Below are 20103 nucleotides of genomic sequence, written 5' to 3'. Positions count from 1 at the left end.
CCCACAACATTTCAAAACAGTGCTTATTCTGTCCAATATCCACATTTCGTTCAACTGCGCCTACCTCCTTTCTCTTAGGCAATGTCTGCACTTCATGTCTTTCATTGTTCGAAAACTGTCTTCACTTCGTGAGTAACGAAATAATATTAAATATTAACAATTTCTGTAGATACTGCAAACAGTGACAAAAGTGAAAGGTGACTGCCTGGACCAGAGCAACACGGCAAGTCAGATTATGGGCCGATATTCATTCACATAGGCAAGAAAACAGGCCTACGAATGTTTCAAAGCCTAGGCTATATGAATATTTAATTAATTAATGTAATTCATTCAACGTGTTGAATAGCCTGCTACTGAAATATGCTACATGAAATGTCAACATTCTTGTATCAAGAATACAATATTATAATTGAAAACACCCACACGTATTAAATAATTAAGCTAATAAATGAGACCAAATAAATGCTTTTAGGCAGAGTTTACAGACTTTTTATTTCTTCATTAAAACATAATGTATGCTACGCCTTTCATGCTTCAATGTCGGGATGTATCATTATAAACAGCGTATTAGAATCCAGCAATTGCCTCTTCACATGTAGCCTATCTGCATTTATATCAAAGCTAGCAATGGTAGGCCTACAGCTATGGGATTAGCTCATGTTTGGGTTGCTGTCAAAGCTGTCACTCTTATGTTGCTATAGCTACAATTATCAGAACAATATGAACATTCAGTTGAACGTTTTCCATCCACCCAACTGGATGAGGAATAAGCACCGCAAAGCGATCAGTTCTCACGCAAGCAGGAGCCAGGCTGTTCAGTGCAGGGTTAGGGTTAGTCTGTTCAGTGCAGGGTTAGGGTTAGTCTGTTCAGTGCAGGGTTAGGGTTAGTCTGTTCAGTGCATTTCTCTGATCCGGTCGCGACCCGGTCTCTAGAATACATGTTTCGGACGCGTTGCAGACAGTTTGCTCATCTGGCCACCAGGGGGGGCAGTGCCCCCTTGCCCCAGCCAATCTGCGCGCCTGACGCTATGCTGGCCTAGATGTGACGTTTGCATGACTTAACATGAATGAGTTGCATAGATGTGACGTTAGGACTATTCTTATATATACCTTCAGTGCAAACCCTGGCAATGGAAAACGTTCATGGGAGCAAGTGAAGAACAAACATAAAAACATAATCCAAACCGGTAAGTAGCCTAGGCATAGGCCTACTTGAATTTCTCCAATAAACAGCCTACATGGTTGTAATGTTTAATACAAAAATTAGTTGACAGATATAAATGATCCCTTCTGCCGAAAATCGGTATCTTTCATATAAATAGTCATCAGAAAACTCTAATGGGTTTTGTCGGTCCTTAAATACATCAATCAATCAATCAATCAATCAATCAATCAATCAAAGCTTTATTTATATAGCGCATTTCATACCCAGAGGCAACACAATGCTCTTTACAGAGAACAAGGGAGGTGGGCAGACGTCCCACCCCTACATATTCCAGAGGGAAGCAAAAAAACAGTATCACCCGGGGGCCAGATAATTGAGCTGTAAAAATTCTTCCCTGACCCCTCTCAATGAGGCGATCGAGCAAGCTCCTGGAGTATGTTTGTCTACCGGCTAAGAACATTTATAGAGCAATAAATAACATTAAATTACATTTTCAGAGTAAGAGAGGCTAATAACATCATAGGAGAGACATGGCAAACATTGGTGTATGTCTGTGTGTGCATAAATGTGCCTGGGCCCAGATAGAGGCAGGGGTCAGGGGTAGGGTGGGGGGTAGGAAAAGGATACGGACCCGGGATAGGGTGAGGGGAAGGGGATCTGAGCCCAGGACTGGTGTCTGTCAGTGTGTGTGTGAGTGTGCCTGGGTCTGGTGGTCTACTGGTGACAGTGGGGCATCCACTGGACCTGGTTAGAAGATAGGAGGGAGAGAGAGAGGCACTAGGGAGAGGGGAGGCAGAACAGGGTTAGTAGCACACGGAGCCATATATAGAGCAATACATTACGTCAAACTACATTTTCAGAGCAAGAAAGGCTAAGAGCATCATGGGAGAGGTGTGGCAAACACTAATGTGTGTGTGTGTGTGTGTGCGTGCCTGGGCCCCGATAGAGGCAGGGGTTGGGGTAGGGTGGGGGGTAGGAAAAGGATACGGACCCGGGTTAGGGTGAGGGGAAGGGGATCTGAGCCCAGGACTGGTGTATGTCAGTGTGTGTGTGAGTGTGCCTGGGTCCAGGTAGAGGCAGGGGTCAGGGGTAGGGTGGGGGTAGGAAGAGGATACGGACCCGGGTTAGGGTGAGGGGTAGGGGGTACTGGGCCCAGGCCTAAAGCCGGAAGTGGACTGTTGTATGTCTGTGTGTACGTGTGTGTGTGTTAACTAATTTGTTACGACATCTGCAGCAGACACAGGGGTATCTATCGGTCTCAGGGTGGTCTGCTGGTGACAGTGGGGCATCCACTGGACCTGGTTAGAAGATAGGAGGGAGAGAGAGAGGCACTAGGGAGAGGGGAGGCAGAACATGGTTAGTAGCACACAGAGCCATATATAGAGCAGTACATTACATCAAACTACATTTTTAGAGCAAGAAAGGATAAGAGCATCATGGGAGAGGTGTGGCAAACCCTGATGTGTGTCTGTGTGTGTGTGATGGCGATATAACGCGGTGAAAAGAGATCCACCTTCGTGATACGGATGAACCAGTCTTGAACCTGAAGTTATCGCGCTAACCGTGATCCAGCTTCGTAGTACAGGGCTCTGGTCTGCCACGGTAGCATGTGACCGGGTTATGATCCGGAGGAGCGCGAGCTGACCGGAGAACCCTGCAGTAGAAGCTTCTCCTCCGCACATGATGCGAGAGCGCTGTGTTGTGGCTAAAGTACAGTCACACACTGCGGAGTGGAATGTGGAGTTGGGGGTCTGATATTAGAAGCTGTCATTATACTCAACACGTTCCTCTGGCCATGGCAGCCCTACACGGGTCTAGTCTGTAATCACATACACCATCTGGAATAACACAATAATGTCAATAATAAAAGCACTGTAGGCTATTATATTGTTCAGTTGTCTGATTTATTGGTTTGTTTTCAATCTATCTTCAATCTCTTGGTCTCTCAAAGGAAAGTCTTCTCATCAACAGGCTTGTGTGGGTGGAGCGTTTACTAGAACATCACACTAGATTTGATTAGACTTGTGTTTGCTGTTATTGACCGCCGTGGGTTACAGTGTGTGCAAGTATAACAAAAGGGGGAAATAAGACTAATAGGTTTTAACTGGTTCATACAGTATATAGTTTATTCTATTTCATACTGCACACTTACTGTACAAGTGTCAAGAGGTCGGGGGCGGGGCCAGTTCCCGCGCCCCTGCGCCACGCCCGAGGCGTTGCGGACCAAGCAGCGCTGCCCGGTGTGGGAAGGCGACGGCCCCGCCTGCGGCGCCATGTCTGGGCGGGGCTTCTGCTGGACGAGCCCCACGGGCCCCAGTACCCCCACCGCGGCGTGGACGAGCGCCGGCCCCTGCTCTTCTACGACCGCACGACTGAATGATATTTAACAACTTTCATCTTAATAAAGCCATCGAACTGAACTCAGATGGTTACGTCATAATCATACCATAGCCTACATTGTCTTGAGCGTGCGCGCGTGTGTGTGTGGGGGCGTGGCCTGCGAGGAGTGCGACTTCGGCTTCTCGGGGGAGGGGCTGCGGCGAGCGGACGGCGTCGGTGCGGAGGAACGTCCTGAGCCTGTGGGCCGCAGAGCGCCGTCGCTCCTACCTCAACCTGGCCAAGGACACGGTCAGCCCAGACTACGTCATCGCCACGGGGACGCGCGCCCAGATGGGCGTGGACGGCGAGCGGCCCCTGTTCGCCGACGTCAGCGTGTACGACCTGTTCGTGTGGACGCACTACTACGTGTCCCGTGACGCTCTGCTGGGCGGGGCCGGGAACGTGTGGGAGGACATCGACTTCGCCCACAAGGCCGCCGCCTTCCTGCCCTGGCGCCGCGTCTACCTGCTGCACTGGGAGACCCCACCTTCTCCATCCCCTACTGGGACTGGAGGGACGCCAGCGGCTGCCACGTCTGCACGGACCAGCTGATGGGGGGGCGGAGCCCGCGGCAGCACAACCTCATCAGCCCCGCCTCCGTCTTCTCCTCCTGGAAGGTAAGCATGTGTGTGTGTGTTGTGTTGTGTGTTGTGTGTGTGTGTACCTGTATGTTTCATGAATGGATAATACAGCACAGTGGTAGTCCAAGAAAAGCAGCCAGGCCTTCAGGTGAGGGTTACCTGGCCTCACTGTGTTCAAGATAAGATAAGTTCCCCTTTAATAATTCCAGGGGTGGATGGATTTGGGTTGAAACTGTTTGAACGTAGTGCTGTTGCCAGTGGGTGTGGCCAAAATGTAATCACAGACAATCGGACCAACTTCAAATCAATCAGAAAAACCAATCAAATGATGCAAACCAGAGCACCCGCATGTCTGTCAACAGTGCTGGTCATCATGTAGACCCACCCCAAACATCATCAGAGGACTCTGATTGGCCCATTGATAATGTCAAAGGTCAAATACAAGGTGAGAGGCTAGATTGGTCATTGGCGTGAAACAGAATGTAAGAATGTGTGTGTCTGACCACACAATGACCCCTGGTCTGTGGTAAGTGAAGTATGGTGTCTCTCTGTACAAGAGGGATGAGTGTGTGTGTGTGTGTGTGTGTGTGTGTGTAGGTAATCTGCACCCAGCCACAGGACTACAACAACAGAGAAGTGTTGTGTAACGGGACAGGGGAGGGGCCACTGCTGCGTAACCCTGGCAACCAGGACCCGTCGCTCGTGCCCCGCCTCCCGACCTCGGCGGAGCAGGTCCTGGAGGAGGAGCAGGAGGTGGAGCAGGTCCTGGAGGTGGAGCAGGAGGTGGAGCAGGTCTGGAGGTGGAGCAGGTCTGGAGGTGGAGCAGGTCTGGAGGTGGAGCAGGTCCTGGAGGTGGAGCAGGTCCTGGAGGTGGAGCAGGTCTGGAGGTGGAGCAGGTCTGGAGGTGGAGCAGGTCTGGAGGTGGAGCAGGTCCTGGAGGTGGAGCAGGTCCTGGAGGTGGAGCAGGTCCTGGAGGTGGAGCAGGTCCTGGGGCTCCGCGACTACGAGACCGGCGCCATGGAGCGCAGCGCCAACATGAGCTTCAGAAACGCCCTGGAGGGTGAGACACGCACGCACGCACACTCACACACACGCACACACACACACACACTCTCACACACACACTTGCATACACACACACACATACATACAGTACAGTACTGTGCAAAAGTCTTAGACAGCCACTAAAGAAAATCCTGTTTAAAGCTATTTATCAGGGCAGTAAGTGTTTATTTTATTGTAAAAACACTATAGAAAGAATTGGAATAAACACAAATAAACATGAATACAAAAAAGTATTATAAATATGTTGAGAATGAAAGCAGGGAACACTGCTGAGTCATGTTAGTAGTCCTGAGGTAAATGAGCTCCCCAAGCTTCCTACAGGACGACACATTTTATTATTATTAAATAACACATACTGTACATGCACACATACATACTCACACACACTCACACACACACTCTCACAAACACACACACACACACACTCTCATACATAGACACAGACACACCCACACACACACTCTCTCTCTCACACACACACACACACACACACACACACACACACACACACACACACACACACAGAGAACATACACACACAGAAGACACACACAAAAACACACTCACTCTCTCTAACACACACACGCGCGCGCACACACACACACAAAGAAAGTACACAAACACGTACACCCAGGTGACCCTGGCTCTGACCTCTGACCCCGCAGGCTTCACTGACCCTGCGACGGGGCTGGCGGTGCGGGGGCGGAGCACCATGCACAACGCGCTGCACGTCTTCATGAACGGCTCCATGTCCTCCGTCCAGGGCTCCGCCAACGACCCCGTCTTCCTCCTGCATCACGCCTTCATCGACAAGTACACACACACACACACACACACACATACACACATACTCACATACTCACACACACTCTCACACACACACACACACACACACACACACACACACACACACACACACACACACTCACAACGACCCCGTCTTCCTCCTGCACCACGCCTTCATCGACAGATACACACATACATACACACACACACACACATACTCACACACACACACACACACACACACACACACAACGACCCGGTCTTCCTCCTGCACCACGCCTTCATCGACAGGTACACACACACACACACACACACACACACACACTCACACACACTCACAAATACTCACACACACACACACACACACTCACAACGACCCGGTCTTCCTCCTGCACCACGCCTTCATCGACAGGTACACTCACACACACATACACACACACACACACACACACACACACTCACTCACAACGACCCGGTCTTCCTCCTGCACCACGCCTTCATCGACAGGTACACACACACACACACACACACACACACACACACACACACTCACACACACACACACACTCACACTCACACTCACTCACTCACAACGACCCGGTCTTCCTCCTGCACCACGCCTTCATCGACAGGTGCACACACACACACACACACACACACGCACGCACGCACGCACGCACGCACGCACACACACACACACACAAATAAATACAGATATACAGTACACAGACACACAGACACACACACACACACAAATAAATACAGATATACAGTACACAGACACACACACACACACACACACACAGAAGGACAGCTGCACACTTGCATACGTTCCATTCTCCTGCTACCAGGTGTTGTTCCATGTGGCGTGTTGACAATCATCAGCCTCATCTGCACCGTTACAGTAATGAGGTCACTCTGGGGCCACAGCCTCTCTAATGGTCACAACTACCTCAGTCCTCACAAAGCACTCTAGAACAGGAGAACAGAGACGTTACGAGGCTGGAGGTAGGTTTCACAGAGCCTCAGCCCTGTCAACGACAGATAGAACTGTAGACTAGCCCTGTCAACGACAGATAGAACTGTAGACTAGCCCTGTCAATGACAGACAGAACTGTAGACTTTGCCAGAACAACTTTAATCCTTCGATACAATATCCAACGTACTCTAGTCCTTCTATACATAACTTAAAGGAGTAGTAAAGGGAAAAATCATGTTTAGCCTTGTTTTAAGGTTACTTATGATCATATACAATGGTTCAGATCAAAACGTTGACAAAACTAGCACTTTTGAGAAAGTCTGATAATTGTTCTACCACCGTTTTGGTCATACAATGGATGTGGGTGGGCACCGTAAAAAATAATTCAAAAAACATGTTAAACTCTCAATTTCAAAGACAAGAAACTCACCAAGGTGTTAGTTGGCGTTCTGACATCATTTGCCATAAAGTAAGATTCTAGTTCATCTGGAAAGGCTTTTTTTTTTTATATTTAGTATAGAACTATTTAGTCGCAGCACATACGTGTGTAAACTTGGTCAAACTAGGTATCCTAGCAACATAAACAATAACAATAGCTACCGTAAGTAGTTCCGCTTCCTGAATCCCCTCTGCGGATTGATCTACACATCTACAACGGTCGCGTTAATACAAGTCAATGGATTTCATAAAATGATCAATAAAACCCTACAGGATTCATACTTTGCGGCGAATTTGATGTCAGAACACCAACGGACACCAATTACACCGTCGGTGAGCTTCTTCTCTTTGAAATTGAGAGTTAAACATGTTTTTTGAATGATTTTTCAATGTGCCCATCCACATCGATTGTATGACCTAAACGGTGGTAGAGCAATTATCAGACTTTCTCAAAAGTGCTAGTTTTGTCAACGTTTTGATCTGAACCATTGTATATGATCATAAGTAACCTTAAAACAGGGCTAAACATGCATTGTCCCTTTACTACTCTTTTAATGTCCATCTGGGTGTATGAGGAGTGGAATCGGAGCGAGGTGTGGATGACGGGTTAACCGCTCCTCTCTCCCCCCCGTCCCAGCATCTACGAGCGCTGGCTGAGGACCCACCAGCCCCCCCAGACCAGCCCCCCCAGACCAGCCCCCCCAGACCAGCCCCCCCAGACCAGCTACCCCCAGACCAGCCCCCCCAGACCAGCTACCCCCAGACCAGCCCCCCCAGACCAGCTACCCCCAGACCAGCTACCCCCAGACCAGCCCCCCCAGACCAGCCCCCCCAGACCAGCTACCCCCAGACCAGCCCCCCCAGACCAGCTACCCCCAGACCAGCCCCCCCAGACCAGCTACCCCCAGACCAGCCCCCCCAGACCAGCCCCCCCAGACCAGCTCCCCCAGACCAGCCCCCCCAGACCAGCCCCCCCAGACCAGCCCCCCCAGACCAGCTACCCCCAGACCAGCCCCCCCAGACCAGCTACCCCCAGACCAGCCCCCCCAGACCAGCCCCCCCAGACCAGCAACCCCCAGACCAGCTACCCCCAGACCAGCCCCCCCAGACCAGCCCCCCCAGACCAGCCCCCCCAGACCAGCCCCCCCAGACCAGCTACCCCCAGACCAGCCCCCCCAGACCAGCTACCCCCAGACCAGCCCCCCCAGACCAGCCCCCCCAGACCAGCCCCCCCAGACCAGCCCCCCCAGACCAGCTACCCCCAGACCAGCCCCCCCAGACCAGCCCCCCCAGACCAGCAACCCCCAGACCAGCTACCCCCAGACCAGCTACCCCCAGACCAGCCCCCCCAGACCAGCCCCCCCAGACCAGCTACCCCCAGACCAGCAACCCCCAGACCAGCTACCCCCAGGCTAACGCCCCCATCGGACACAATCACGGATACCACATGGTGCCCTTCCTGCCCCTCTTCCGCAACGGAGACGACTTCCTGTCCAACAAGGCCCTGGGATACGAGTACGCCTACCTGCTCGACCCTGGTCAGTCTCGCACACACACACACACACACACACACACACACACACACACACACACACACACACACACATCTGCACTAAGAAACACACCAGTCCAGACACTCTAGATCAGGGACGATTCTAGGATCAACCCTTTAGGGGTGCCCAGCCTCTATGCTCAAACTGCACGTGTCTCCCTCTTTGCACTGACAATCACACACAAACATACTCAATGTAGCTGACGCTTTTGTCCGAAGCAACTTACAATAATTGCATTTAACGTAGGAAAAGCCAATGTACTACTACTCACCAGAACTCACACGTGCATCTTCTTTCTAAAACAAGTGACTAAGAACATAATCTAGTGCTGAAGGCAAAGTGCAACAATAGCAATCTCAAATACAATAGGTGTTTAAGAGGGAGGATTGTGGTAGTACTTCTTGAAGAGATGAGTTTTGAGCCTGCGGTGAAAGATGGGCAGCGACTCTGCTGTCCTGACATCAGTGGGCAGTTGGTTCCACCCCTGCGGGGCCAAGACAGAGAAGAGATGTGACCGTGTCGATCGACCGCAGGGGCCTGGGAGTGATGGGCCAGGGAAACCAGTTACCCCGAGGTAGCACAGCGAATAGTAATCACTCTTTAAACAAACCTGCCCCCATATATAATGACTAGGGCTGGGTATCATTTCAAAAATTACGATACCAGTTCCAATACCCGTACCCTTAAAGTGATACCGATACCAATTGAATACTTCAATCGATACTTTGAATTTATCTTTTGAATTTTTTCCATTCCATAACCATCATGTGAATGGAAGCATTCAGTTATGTAAAATGCCATCAATCCTATCACATTCAAATAATTTGTACAAGAATACATTTTGAAAGTGTTTAAAAGAGTTTCAAACTGCATTTATTACAATATAACTACTGACAGTGACTACACATTTTTCAGTCATCCGTGACCTTGCAGCTAATGTGAACGGTGTGTCAAGGCTGCTGCTGGGGGTGGTAACATCAGCAGTAGCAGTTGTGGTGGTAGTAGGCCTAGGGGGGTCTTAACATTAAGCATACCATTAGTTAATAACGTTAGCCTAAACACATTTCACTGCTACAGAAGTTAAAATACCACTAAGTAACCAATGCACTAAGCAATGCATTACAGTAGGGTTGCTAATGCTAGCTAGCTAGGTAATGGGGGAAATCCGTGTTTTTATGCATTTATTTTTACCATACGCCATAGGCGTGTAGTATAACCATACCTTTGAGCGCTTTGGTGGCATTATCTCAGCGTGCTAAACTGTGTCAACAACTCACAGTTGCAGCATGGGTTGCAGTCGATTTCACATTAAATTGAAGAACGCTTGCGGTGATTGGACCATATTACAATGTCTTTTTTTCCTAGATCTCAATACAAAAAGGATCGAATGAAGTACTGGTTTGACTGAAGATGTTTCGATCCAGTACTACAAGGTATCGAGTACCGATACCCAGCCCTAATAATGACTAAACCCTGTTTACTGTTTAACTTTTTATTTTATATACAATGTATTATATCTATAATTATATTTATACCATGGCCTGGGTTAATACTCTTTCCTGATTGGCCAGCAGACGTGCGTTAAAACCGTGTATACGCACACGTAGTTCGGCTGAAGTTTAATTACCGATCTAAATCAATGCGCCGGCTTTGACAGCAACCCAAATGAGCTCATCCCATAGCCTGCTGTACCATTGCTAGCTACAGTAGCCATGAACGAAGTGTTGGATACTGCATATTTGTTGTGCAACGCATCCATTGTCCAGTTGTCAAATCTATTTGCCAACAAACTCTTTATGATAGCCAGACAACTCACTGTCCCTAAATCAAAAACTGTTTTTTCACTTTGTGTTATAACGTGGTGGTGCACGTTAGTGGTGTAGTAGCCAGATATGATTTTGTAACGTCAGTCTAAGAGTTGCAGTAAAAAAAGCCAGACGTATGGAAAACGGTCTCCGCCTCGTTTATCCAGTAAGGGATAATCAACGAGTAGGTGTGCGTTAAACGGTTTTAAGGCACGACGTGGAGGCGAAGAACCACCCGACGCTCAGTGCCTCCGCAAAGTGCCTTAAAACCGTTTAACGCACACCTATGAGTTGATTATCCCGCTTATACCATGGCCCCACATGCCAAAGATAAATAAATATATGCCATTTACTCGCATTTTCTACATTAAAATATAAAGAAATGTTATTTATGTGTTGCTCACTGCTGAGTGTCATTATAGTCCCTAACTGCTTAATCACGTTGCTATGGAATTACAAATTAAATATAATATTTCTTGGAGGAACAGCGATGACATCCAATAGTTAACATGGGTTTGGAACCGTAAGTGAAATGGAAAATGTCCGTTACCTTTTCTTTCAGCAATGTCTCTCAACCCTGGATACGACCTAGCAACCAATGAGCCTAGCAACCCAAACTAGCTATTCCATAGCCTACTGTACCCATATATCTATGACTGTAGTACCTGATATTGCTAGATAGCAATGAGAGAAGTGTAGGCTACTGCATATTTGCTGTGAAACATATAAATCGTCCTGCTGTCAAACCTAGTTGCAAACAAACTATGTATGATATCCAGATTGTCCTCAACTCCAAAAGTATTGTTTTCATGTCGTGGTATATTGTCAGTCGTATTCAATACATCCATGGTCGTATCGTTCATTGTGAGTTGATTTGCGAGGACGGGATGTGTCGTATCATTATGTGAAGCAGGGTTATTAGAATCCAGCAATTGCCTCTTCACACTGTGATATATTTGGATGCCGTATTTACTGTAAATGAACAAACGAGGCGGAGACCGTTTTCCATACCTCTTTTACTGCAACTCATAGACTGAATCAAATCATATCTGGCTACTACACCACTAACGTGCACTAACGTGTACCACTCACTGTGGAAAGATCTTCTTGCCCCTCCCCATAAGGTTTGTGGAAAGGTGTTCAGATGTGGCTGCATCGGTCCATCAGTTTTATATTTCGATACTTCTGAAATGAGAGAAAAGAAGCAATTAGGGCAATTCATTTACTACTGTATCAGTACTTACTAAACAATTCAACTGTCTTAGTCAAAACCCATTCACCCACTCACAGCCTAGTGTGAAGCACCTTGCATTAACTTCAACACCAGCCTAAACCATGCACAATTCTGAACATGTAGGCTACAGTAAGAATCAACACCACAGGCTACACTAGCCAATATCCGAGAACATGAAAGCCATGTTGTTATATAGGAATCTGTTAACAGTGAACTAATATACTGTACCATGAGGTCCAGCTGGACTTGTAGTATGGATCTGAGTGCCACTGCTCCTGTCGGTCTGTCCATCATTGTCCCTCTCTTCATCACTGTTCTGCTCTCCCCCTCTTTCTGAGTCACTTTCTTCTCTCTCTATGGCTCTGTCTCGGTCTCTGATGTTTTGTTCTTCACAGTCATCACTCAGTTCTTCTTCATTGCCCATTCCTCCCTTACTCATGCTTTTCTCTTCTCTTCCTTGACTGTTCTCCTGTCCCTTACTCTGCTCTTCGCTTTTGTCTGACTCCCCTCCTGTCTTTGTTTTTTGGGGTTGAATAAAGCTGGCTATGCCACCACTTTTCTCCTTCCTTTTCATTTTTGCATCTGCTGGACCTACAGTATTCAAGAAAAGGGGGGGTTAGTGAGAGGCTGAGCATGCGTAGCTGAAATAGCTAGCGTTAGCTAGATATACTACACTGAGCTAACAAGCTAGCTACCGGTCCTCCTCTACAGGCTATTGCAGCAGGTAGGCTACGACAAGAAAACAAAATCCAATAACTGTCTCAATAAATCAGTTAACTGGGGACAAAGCCCTCGGTGCTGCTTACGTTCGTTGCCTGCCTAGTGCCTATATCAGCACGAACGTGTGCGTATCGCTCGCTCATACATATTTGACTGTTCTCCCCCCTCCCGAATATTTTTTTTACAATATTCGTACGAATTTACTATTCGGGAAAAAGCTACTATTTGTACTCATCCGAATACCGTATTCTTATTCGGGCACACCCCTACACTCCAGTAGATCCCTGGGCTCACGAGAGATGAATGGTGCCTCCACACCTTGGGAGAACAGATGACACAGTGGTCCTGAGACTGACGTGACCTTTCTCAATCCTGACCTGATTCTGGAAGCTGAAGGTTCTTTGTCTTCTTGTGTCTGATCTTTCTGATTATTTAGGAGAAGCTAAGATTCATCAGCAGTGTCATTTTGGGTTTTTGAGATATGAGTTTTGAGTAAATGACCCAAATTCTGCCACAAACACCCATACACACAAATGAACTCCCTACAGTACCTCTCTCAGGTTATACATTGTTTATTAAAAAAGGTTTATGAAAAAATATACATCATGATCAAGTTTAAAATGCAGCTGTCCAGACATCCAACCAACAGTCACCAACAAATATATTTCCATCCCAGTGTTTGTTCCATGTCTGGTGCACATTTCAAGTCTCGTCGTAATATGCGAGCTATATCGTGAGGGAATGGATGAAGGACTTAAACAAACTGATTGTAAGGACTATATATTAGAGAGTTGAGAATATTATTCAAAAAGAAAAGGGCAGGATTGCTCGAAAGTTCAGACTGGTGTGAGGAAGGTACTATTTGGTCGGGAACAAAGAAGATCAGTCCGCTTGGCTGATTAACTATCGTATCCACTAAGATGCTATATATCTCAAACTCGTAAGTCACCTGTCCGATTGTTATAATGTGAACTGAATACAGCATTACAACGTAGGCCTTTTCCTAGTTTTTTCAAAAGCCTCTGGATCTGCCTATTACACTAGAACACAGCTCCAGATTTTGAGTGCCGAAACGTAGCCCCAGCCGTATCCTGAGGCCTCTGGGTTCGAGCTTCATTTTGGCTGCGGTAGAGTCATTGCTACAAATGTAGGCGAAAACGCAGTAGTGTAATCAAGGCCTAAGAAACCAGGTCCATTCCAAATTCCACGACAGGTCTTTCTCTTTCTCCAACTCCCTTCTCCTTCATCTATCGCTTCTTCAATAGCTGGTGGTGAACCTGAGAGGAGAGAGAAAGGGAGAATGAGAGAGAGAAAGTAGGGAGGGGGGGGGGGCGGATTTGTGTGTAAACTCTTCTTGTACTGTTCTGTATGTGTCGTTGTACAGTATGTCTAGTTGCCTTCCAGGGACAATAAAGATGTTCTGAATATAAACAATAAAGATGTTCAGAATATAGACTGATTTTCAGATCATAAAAGTCAATTTGATATCAAACACACACACATGCACACTATTGCTTACAAAGATGGGGTCCTTTTTGAGGCAGGCTTCAGTGAACTCTGTGCAGCTCTTGGATGAACTGTATGAACACACTGGTGTCTTTTTAAGTGTCCTAAAGAAGTGAAGTTCTTTCCACACTGGTCACAGTGGTATGGCTTCTCTCCTGTATGAGCACGCTGGTGCATCTTCAATTGTCCTGACTGAGTGAAGGTCTTCCCACACTGGTCACAGTGGTATGGCTTCTCTCCTGTATGAACACGCTGGTGTGTCTTTAACTCTCCTGATGTAGTGAAGTTCTTTCCACACTGGTCACAGTGGTATGGCTTCTCTCCTGTATGAACACGCTGGTGTGTCTTTAACTCTCCTGATGTAGTGAAGTTCTTTCCACACTGGTCACAGTGGTATGGCTTCTCTCCTGTATGAACACGCTGGTGTGTAATTAAGTTTCCTGATTTAGTGAAGTTCTTTCCACACTGGTCACAGTGGTATGGCTTCTCTCCTGTATGAGCACGCTGGTGCATCTTTAATTGTCCTGACTGAGTGAAGGTCTTCCCACACTGGTCACAGTGGTATGGCTTCTCTCCTGTATGAACACGCTGGTGTGTTTTTAACTCTGATGACGTAGTGAAGTTCTTCCCACACTGGTCACAGTGGTATGGCTTCTCTCCTGTATGAACACGCTGGTGTGTCTTTAAGTTTCCTGACGAAGTGAAGTTATTCCCACACTGGTCACAGTGGTATGGCTTCTCTCCTGTATGAACACGCTGGTGTCTCTTTAAGTGTCCTAAAGAAGTGAAGTTCTTTCCACACTGGTCACAGTGGTATGGCTTCTCTCCTGTATGAACACGCTGGTGTGTAATTAAGTTTCCTGATTTAGTGAAGTTCTTCCCACACTGGTCACAGTGGTATGGCTTCTCTCCTGTATGAACACGCTGGTGTGTCTTTAACTCTCCTGACTGAGTGAAGGTCTTCCCACACTGGTCACAGTGGTATGGCTTCTCTCCTGTATGAACACGCTGGTGCATCTTTAATTTTCCTGACTGAGTGAAGGTCTTCCCACACTGGTCACAGTGGTATGGCTTCTCTCCTGTATGAACACGCTGGTGCATCTTTAATTTTCCTGACTGAGTGAAGGTCTTCCCACACTGGTCACAGTGGTATGGCTTCTCTCCTGTATGAACACGCTGGTGTGTCCTTAACTCTCCTGATGTAGTGAAGTTCTTTCCACACTGGTCACAGTGGTATGGCTTCTCTCCTGTATGAACACGCTGGTGTGTCCTTAACTCTCCTGATGTAGTGAAGTTCTTTCCACACTGGTCACAGTGGTATGGCTTCGCTCCTGTATGAACACGCTGGTGGGTCTTTAGGTTTCCTGACATAGTGAAGTTCTTTCCACACTGGTCACAGTGGTATGGCTTCTCTCCTGTATGAACACGCTGGTGTTTCTTTAAGTGTCCTGACATAGTGAAGTTCTTCCCACACTGGTCACGGTGGTATGGCTTCTCTCCTGTATGAACACACTGGTGCGTCCTGAGATTAGCCTTTAGACTGAAGTTCTTCCCACACTGGTCACAGTGGTACGATCTTGGCTCGTCAATGTCTCTCTGCCTCTGGCCAGGAGCTGCAGTGAGCGGGGTGTTGGAGGTGGTGAAAGGGAGTGATCAAGAGGAGCAGGATGGGAGAGTCTCTGGTCTGATCTCTCCGTTCCTTAGCAGAGAGATGTAGAGGTTGTCACGGCTGCTCTTGATGTGATTGTGGAGGGAGATCTGGGAGTTTTAGGAGAATTGGCACTCGGACCAGGAGCACACCTGGGGCAAGTCTGACATCACTTCTGGGATTGAGAGTGAAAGAGAGACACACAAACATTAAAATGATTATCACACATTTAGTACAAGTTCAAATACTGTATAGGGTGATTATATGTAGCTAGTGAAGGGGGGGGGGGGGACACAACCACATGACGACTTCAGATTGTGGACAGGAGAGAGAAAGATATGCAACAGGTTCCTCTGGCTGAGCTCGGAGGGAAAGCGACAGAGGAGAGAGAAAAGAAGTGACGAAATCTAAATAGGAGAGAAAACATGTAATACGTTGAAGCCCACGGTGTTAACTTAGATAGCTAGAATAAGCTAGCCAGCACTCCTTAACTTATGTCAAGCTACCATGTTCCATGGCAACTAAGAGCATTCCATTCTGTTCATAGATAGCGCGGCTGCCTAATATCGGCAATTTGCGTGCCCCACAACAGCAATTTGCACAGGCGCCATGTCAGTGCATCACATACTGTCCCCTGTATCGTTGCATCCATGAGTGTCCTGAATTTCACGCTGTATGCCCACGTCTTGCCTGCTGTCTGGCACCATGGGAAAAAGACAGAGGAGAGAAGGAAGGCCGGAAGAGGAGAGCTACTTGGACAGCGGTTACTATTATGACTAGCAGACCTCTGGTTGTTTCAGCTTTAAGGAAAAGAAGTGGATGAGAGAGAGATGGAGGAGAAGACAGAGGGAAGGAGAGTCTAGGACAGCTACCTCTAGTGGTGCTCTTTTTGTCCCAGAAGTAGTCGAAGGAGATGCTCTTGTATCTGTACTCCTGTCCGTACCAGACCAGCAGCTCCTCCCCGACAGCCAGAAGCCGACAGCAGCGATACAGGATCCCTCCACGGTACTGAAACGCTACCAGGTTCTGCTCTTCCTCAGTACAGGCACAGTTCACATACCTAGGACAAAGGAGGGATGGTTTCTTAAAAACAAACTGGTGAGGGGGGGAGAGATGGAAGGAAGGAAGGATGAAGGAAGAGAGGGAGGGAGAAAACCAAGTGGGTGAGATGTAGGGTCTGACTGTATGGAGGGAGGGAGGGAGGGAGGGAGGGAGGGAGGGAGGGAGGGAGGGAGGGAGGGAGGGAGGGAGGGAGGGAGGGAAGGAAAGTTAAGACTGGAGAGGTGGTTTATTTTGAGTGGGAGCAGCAGAATAGATTCTGGAAATCTGAGAAATTAACATGTGTTCATATTTCTTCACCTGATTGTAATGCCTCATTATTCTACAGTTTACACATGCAAAGATGGGTCCATCCCTGACACGATCTCTAAAAAGCCTGCCTATTGTTGTCCTGTTTAATTGTTCATGAAGTCTTTCCCTTAACATAGCCTTTTTATTTGCATCTGATTGTTTATAGGCCTCTGGATTCATTTCTAGTTGCTTCTCTATGAACTTCCTTCTGTTAGTTCTATCACAGTCCCTTATCATGTCTGGGTCCTGCTGTTTCTGTCTCTCTAGTGGCATGCTGTTCAGCATTATGCTCATCTCTGGTTGCGTGTGCATCTCTCTCCATCTGTCTCTGCCTAGACGTATGCTTCCTAAGAGCTTCTTTATCTCTGGTTGCTTGTGCGTCTGTATCTATCTGTGTAGCTCTGCTGGCTGGCTGCTCTGCAGCATGTTTAGTTCTGTCTGCTTGTGCGTCCCTCTCTGGGGTTGTTTTGTCCCTCTGCTACTTTCTCTTTTACTGTCTCTTCTCTTTTCTCACTAAATCCATGTCATAGTTGGACTGACAAGTAATGGACTAATTGAGATAATGTGATGCTGTAACTGATTTCCTTTTCACAAGTTTTGCTAATGTATTTTACAGTTTGGTTGAAGGGGTAGTGTGCTATTTTGGACATTTAGCCCTATCTGTGGTCCGTCTACCATGAACCTGAAACAAAGACCATCATTTCATTGGTCGTTTCAGTATTGAGATAGCTGCAGTTTTTCTGCAAGCTCTCACTGGGTTACAATGGAAGTCAATGGGTCACCTGTAAATAAGTTGGAAAACTATGATAATTGTGCTTTTCTGAGACGGGAAAGCGCGGGAAACACAGGGTGTAATCTTACCAGTCTCATTATGCTCTCTTGTGAAATGTATCGCAATCTGAATATTTGTAGGCGTTTGGCATGACTTGCACATAGTCCTCCGTGGGAACAGTGAAAAAAAGCACCAGGGGACATGGCATGTCCAAGCCATGCGAAACAAGTAAAAATATTGAGACTGCAATACATTTCTCAGGAGAGCATACTGAGACTGGTAAGATTACACCCTGTGCTTTCCATCTCAGTAAAGCACATTTTTACAAACACAAATCCATATCTATCTATCTATCTGTTCTGCAAGTATGAATGGATAACTATCTGTATGTCTTCTATATTTTAGCTCAATTCAAAGGGCTTTATTGGCATGGGAAACATACATTTACAATACCAAAGCAAACATCCCAAAAGGTCACAGAAATGTTATAGGTGAATTGAATTGAATAAGTAAGTAATATTTACAAATGTATTTAAATGGTTACTTTAAAGTTTGTATGTACAGTGTGTATATGTAGCCTATAGTGACCATTGCGGTCAACTGTAATGGAATTAAATCTGATCTAAAGTAAAAAGATTTGCCAAGGTTCGCTCAAAGAGGTTTAGTCTGGTTTATTGAGAAAACATATGAGCGCAAGGACTTCCAGGATAACGCACGTGAGTGGTATCCAGCAGAAGTGAAGTAGGCTTGCGCCGCCTTATATTCAAGCAATACACAGGTATGACGCTTCCAGGGATGTGATTGTCTAACCCATTTGTACACGTCATAAGAAATGGCGGACATCATCAATAGTGGTCAAGAATACAGACACGTCACATGAGAAAAGGCGGTAAATCTGGCAGGGACAATGGGACAAAGGATGGTTATTCTGGAGCAGACAACGTCTAGGAGTATCAACCTCCTGGAGAGGTCATCCTGTCATAAATTAGATTAGCACAGCTATGTGAAAGGTTGAGGGAGGTGGTGAGGTGGTGAAATTTCTATGACACGGTGTGCATGGATACTGATTGAAGAGTTTCAATCGTGGAACACAGGCCAACCAACTATCTGATCAATCGTGACCACAAGTCCGCATGGTAGAAGCCACAGCGCGCCGCAGAATCAAATAAGGGACCATTCCAAATTTACTAGAGCACTTAAACTCGGGAATAAAAATGCGTGAACCTCCCCCTAACGGAAATATATCCACCAAATCGACAATAATCATTTTAATAAGGTGGAAGAAAATAACGCCTTCCGTTTTCGAGTCAGCACAGGTTGTGACCCCTAGTTTTGCTTATTGATGACGTCGTATGGTCATGCTTGTTTGTGTGACAATAACGAGGCTGGAGACAAGAGCATAGTCTACTGTGTGTGGGACCTACCATTACAACGTAACTCTAGTGGGGGGTTCTAACACAACAGTCCCATAACAATGCTCCCCATTTAATGTCACAAGCGAATAAAAGAAGTGAAAGCGCGCAGTTCCGACCAGCAACAGCGAATTGCAGTGAAAACAGACCGCATGTCGGTATCTGTTCACTCCACGCGCCTCCCTCTCAGCGTGGTCATACAAAACAGCTTGCTGAATTCCGAAGAGATGAATAAACTATTCTGTTTTGATCGATTCAAATGTGTAGACATATAACTTAACCCTCCCCTGGACTAAAAACAAAACAAAAACAGTAACCCTCCCCTGGACTCAAATTAAAAAACCCTCCCTTGGACTAAACGCATGACCCTCCCCTGTTTTCCTCCAGTGACCCCCTGGTTGGATCGGCTCCAGGATTAAAATCCAAAGATTTTAAAGAACAAGTAAATGTAGGCAAAAATCACTTCCTGAACCGAAGCCCCAAACTGTTGCGCCGTAATTTTTCAAAATAAAAAATAACTTACAATTTACCGAATTGAAGATTGTCGCAGCCTATTCTAGCCAGTGAAAGGCTAGTGAGTAGGTTGTGATGAAAACGTTTGTTGCTCAAAAAAGAATAAAGAGCTCGTCTCTTGTTTTCTTCAGATGGCTTTAAAATCAGTGTTCGACATTGAAGAGTCCCCAAGGTAAAGAGAGACAGATTACAAACAC

The 20103-nt window shown here is 46.9% G+C and overlaps 1 pseudogene across 1 annotated transcript; it reads left to right on the top strand.

The window, feature by feature from the left end:
• Window positions 1-2848: 2848 nt before the first annotated feature.
• On the top strand, window positions 2849-19812 carry LOC311327311 (tyrosinase-like; annotated as a pseudogene). Its single transcript has 9 exons — window positions 2849-2875; window positions 3352-3544; window positions 3633-4161; window positions 4723-4857; window positions 5092-5185; window positions 5856-6003; window positions 8031-8070; window positions 8790-8931; window positions 19781-19812. The product of its transcript is annotated as a tyrosinase-like (transcript).
• Window positions 19813-20103: the final 291 nt, after the last annotated feature.

The sequence above is a fragment of the Borostomias antarcticus genome (genome assembly GCF_949987555.1).
Source record: "Borostomias antarcticus genome assembly, chromosome: 31".
In the NCBI taxonomy this organism is placed as follows: Eukaryota; Metazoa; Chordata; class Actinopteri; order Stomiiformes; family Stomiidae; genus Borostomias; species Borostomias antarcticus.
The sequence above is the reverse complement of the archived record's forward strand: the minus strand, read 5'-3'. Positions and strand labels throughout refer to the sequence as shown.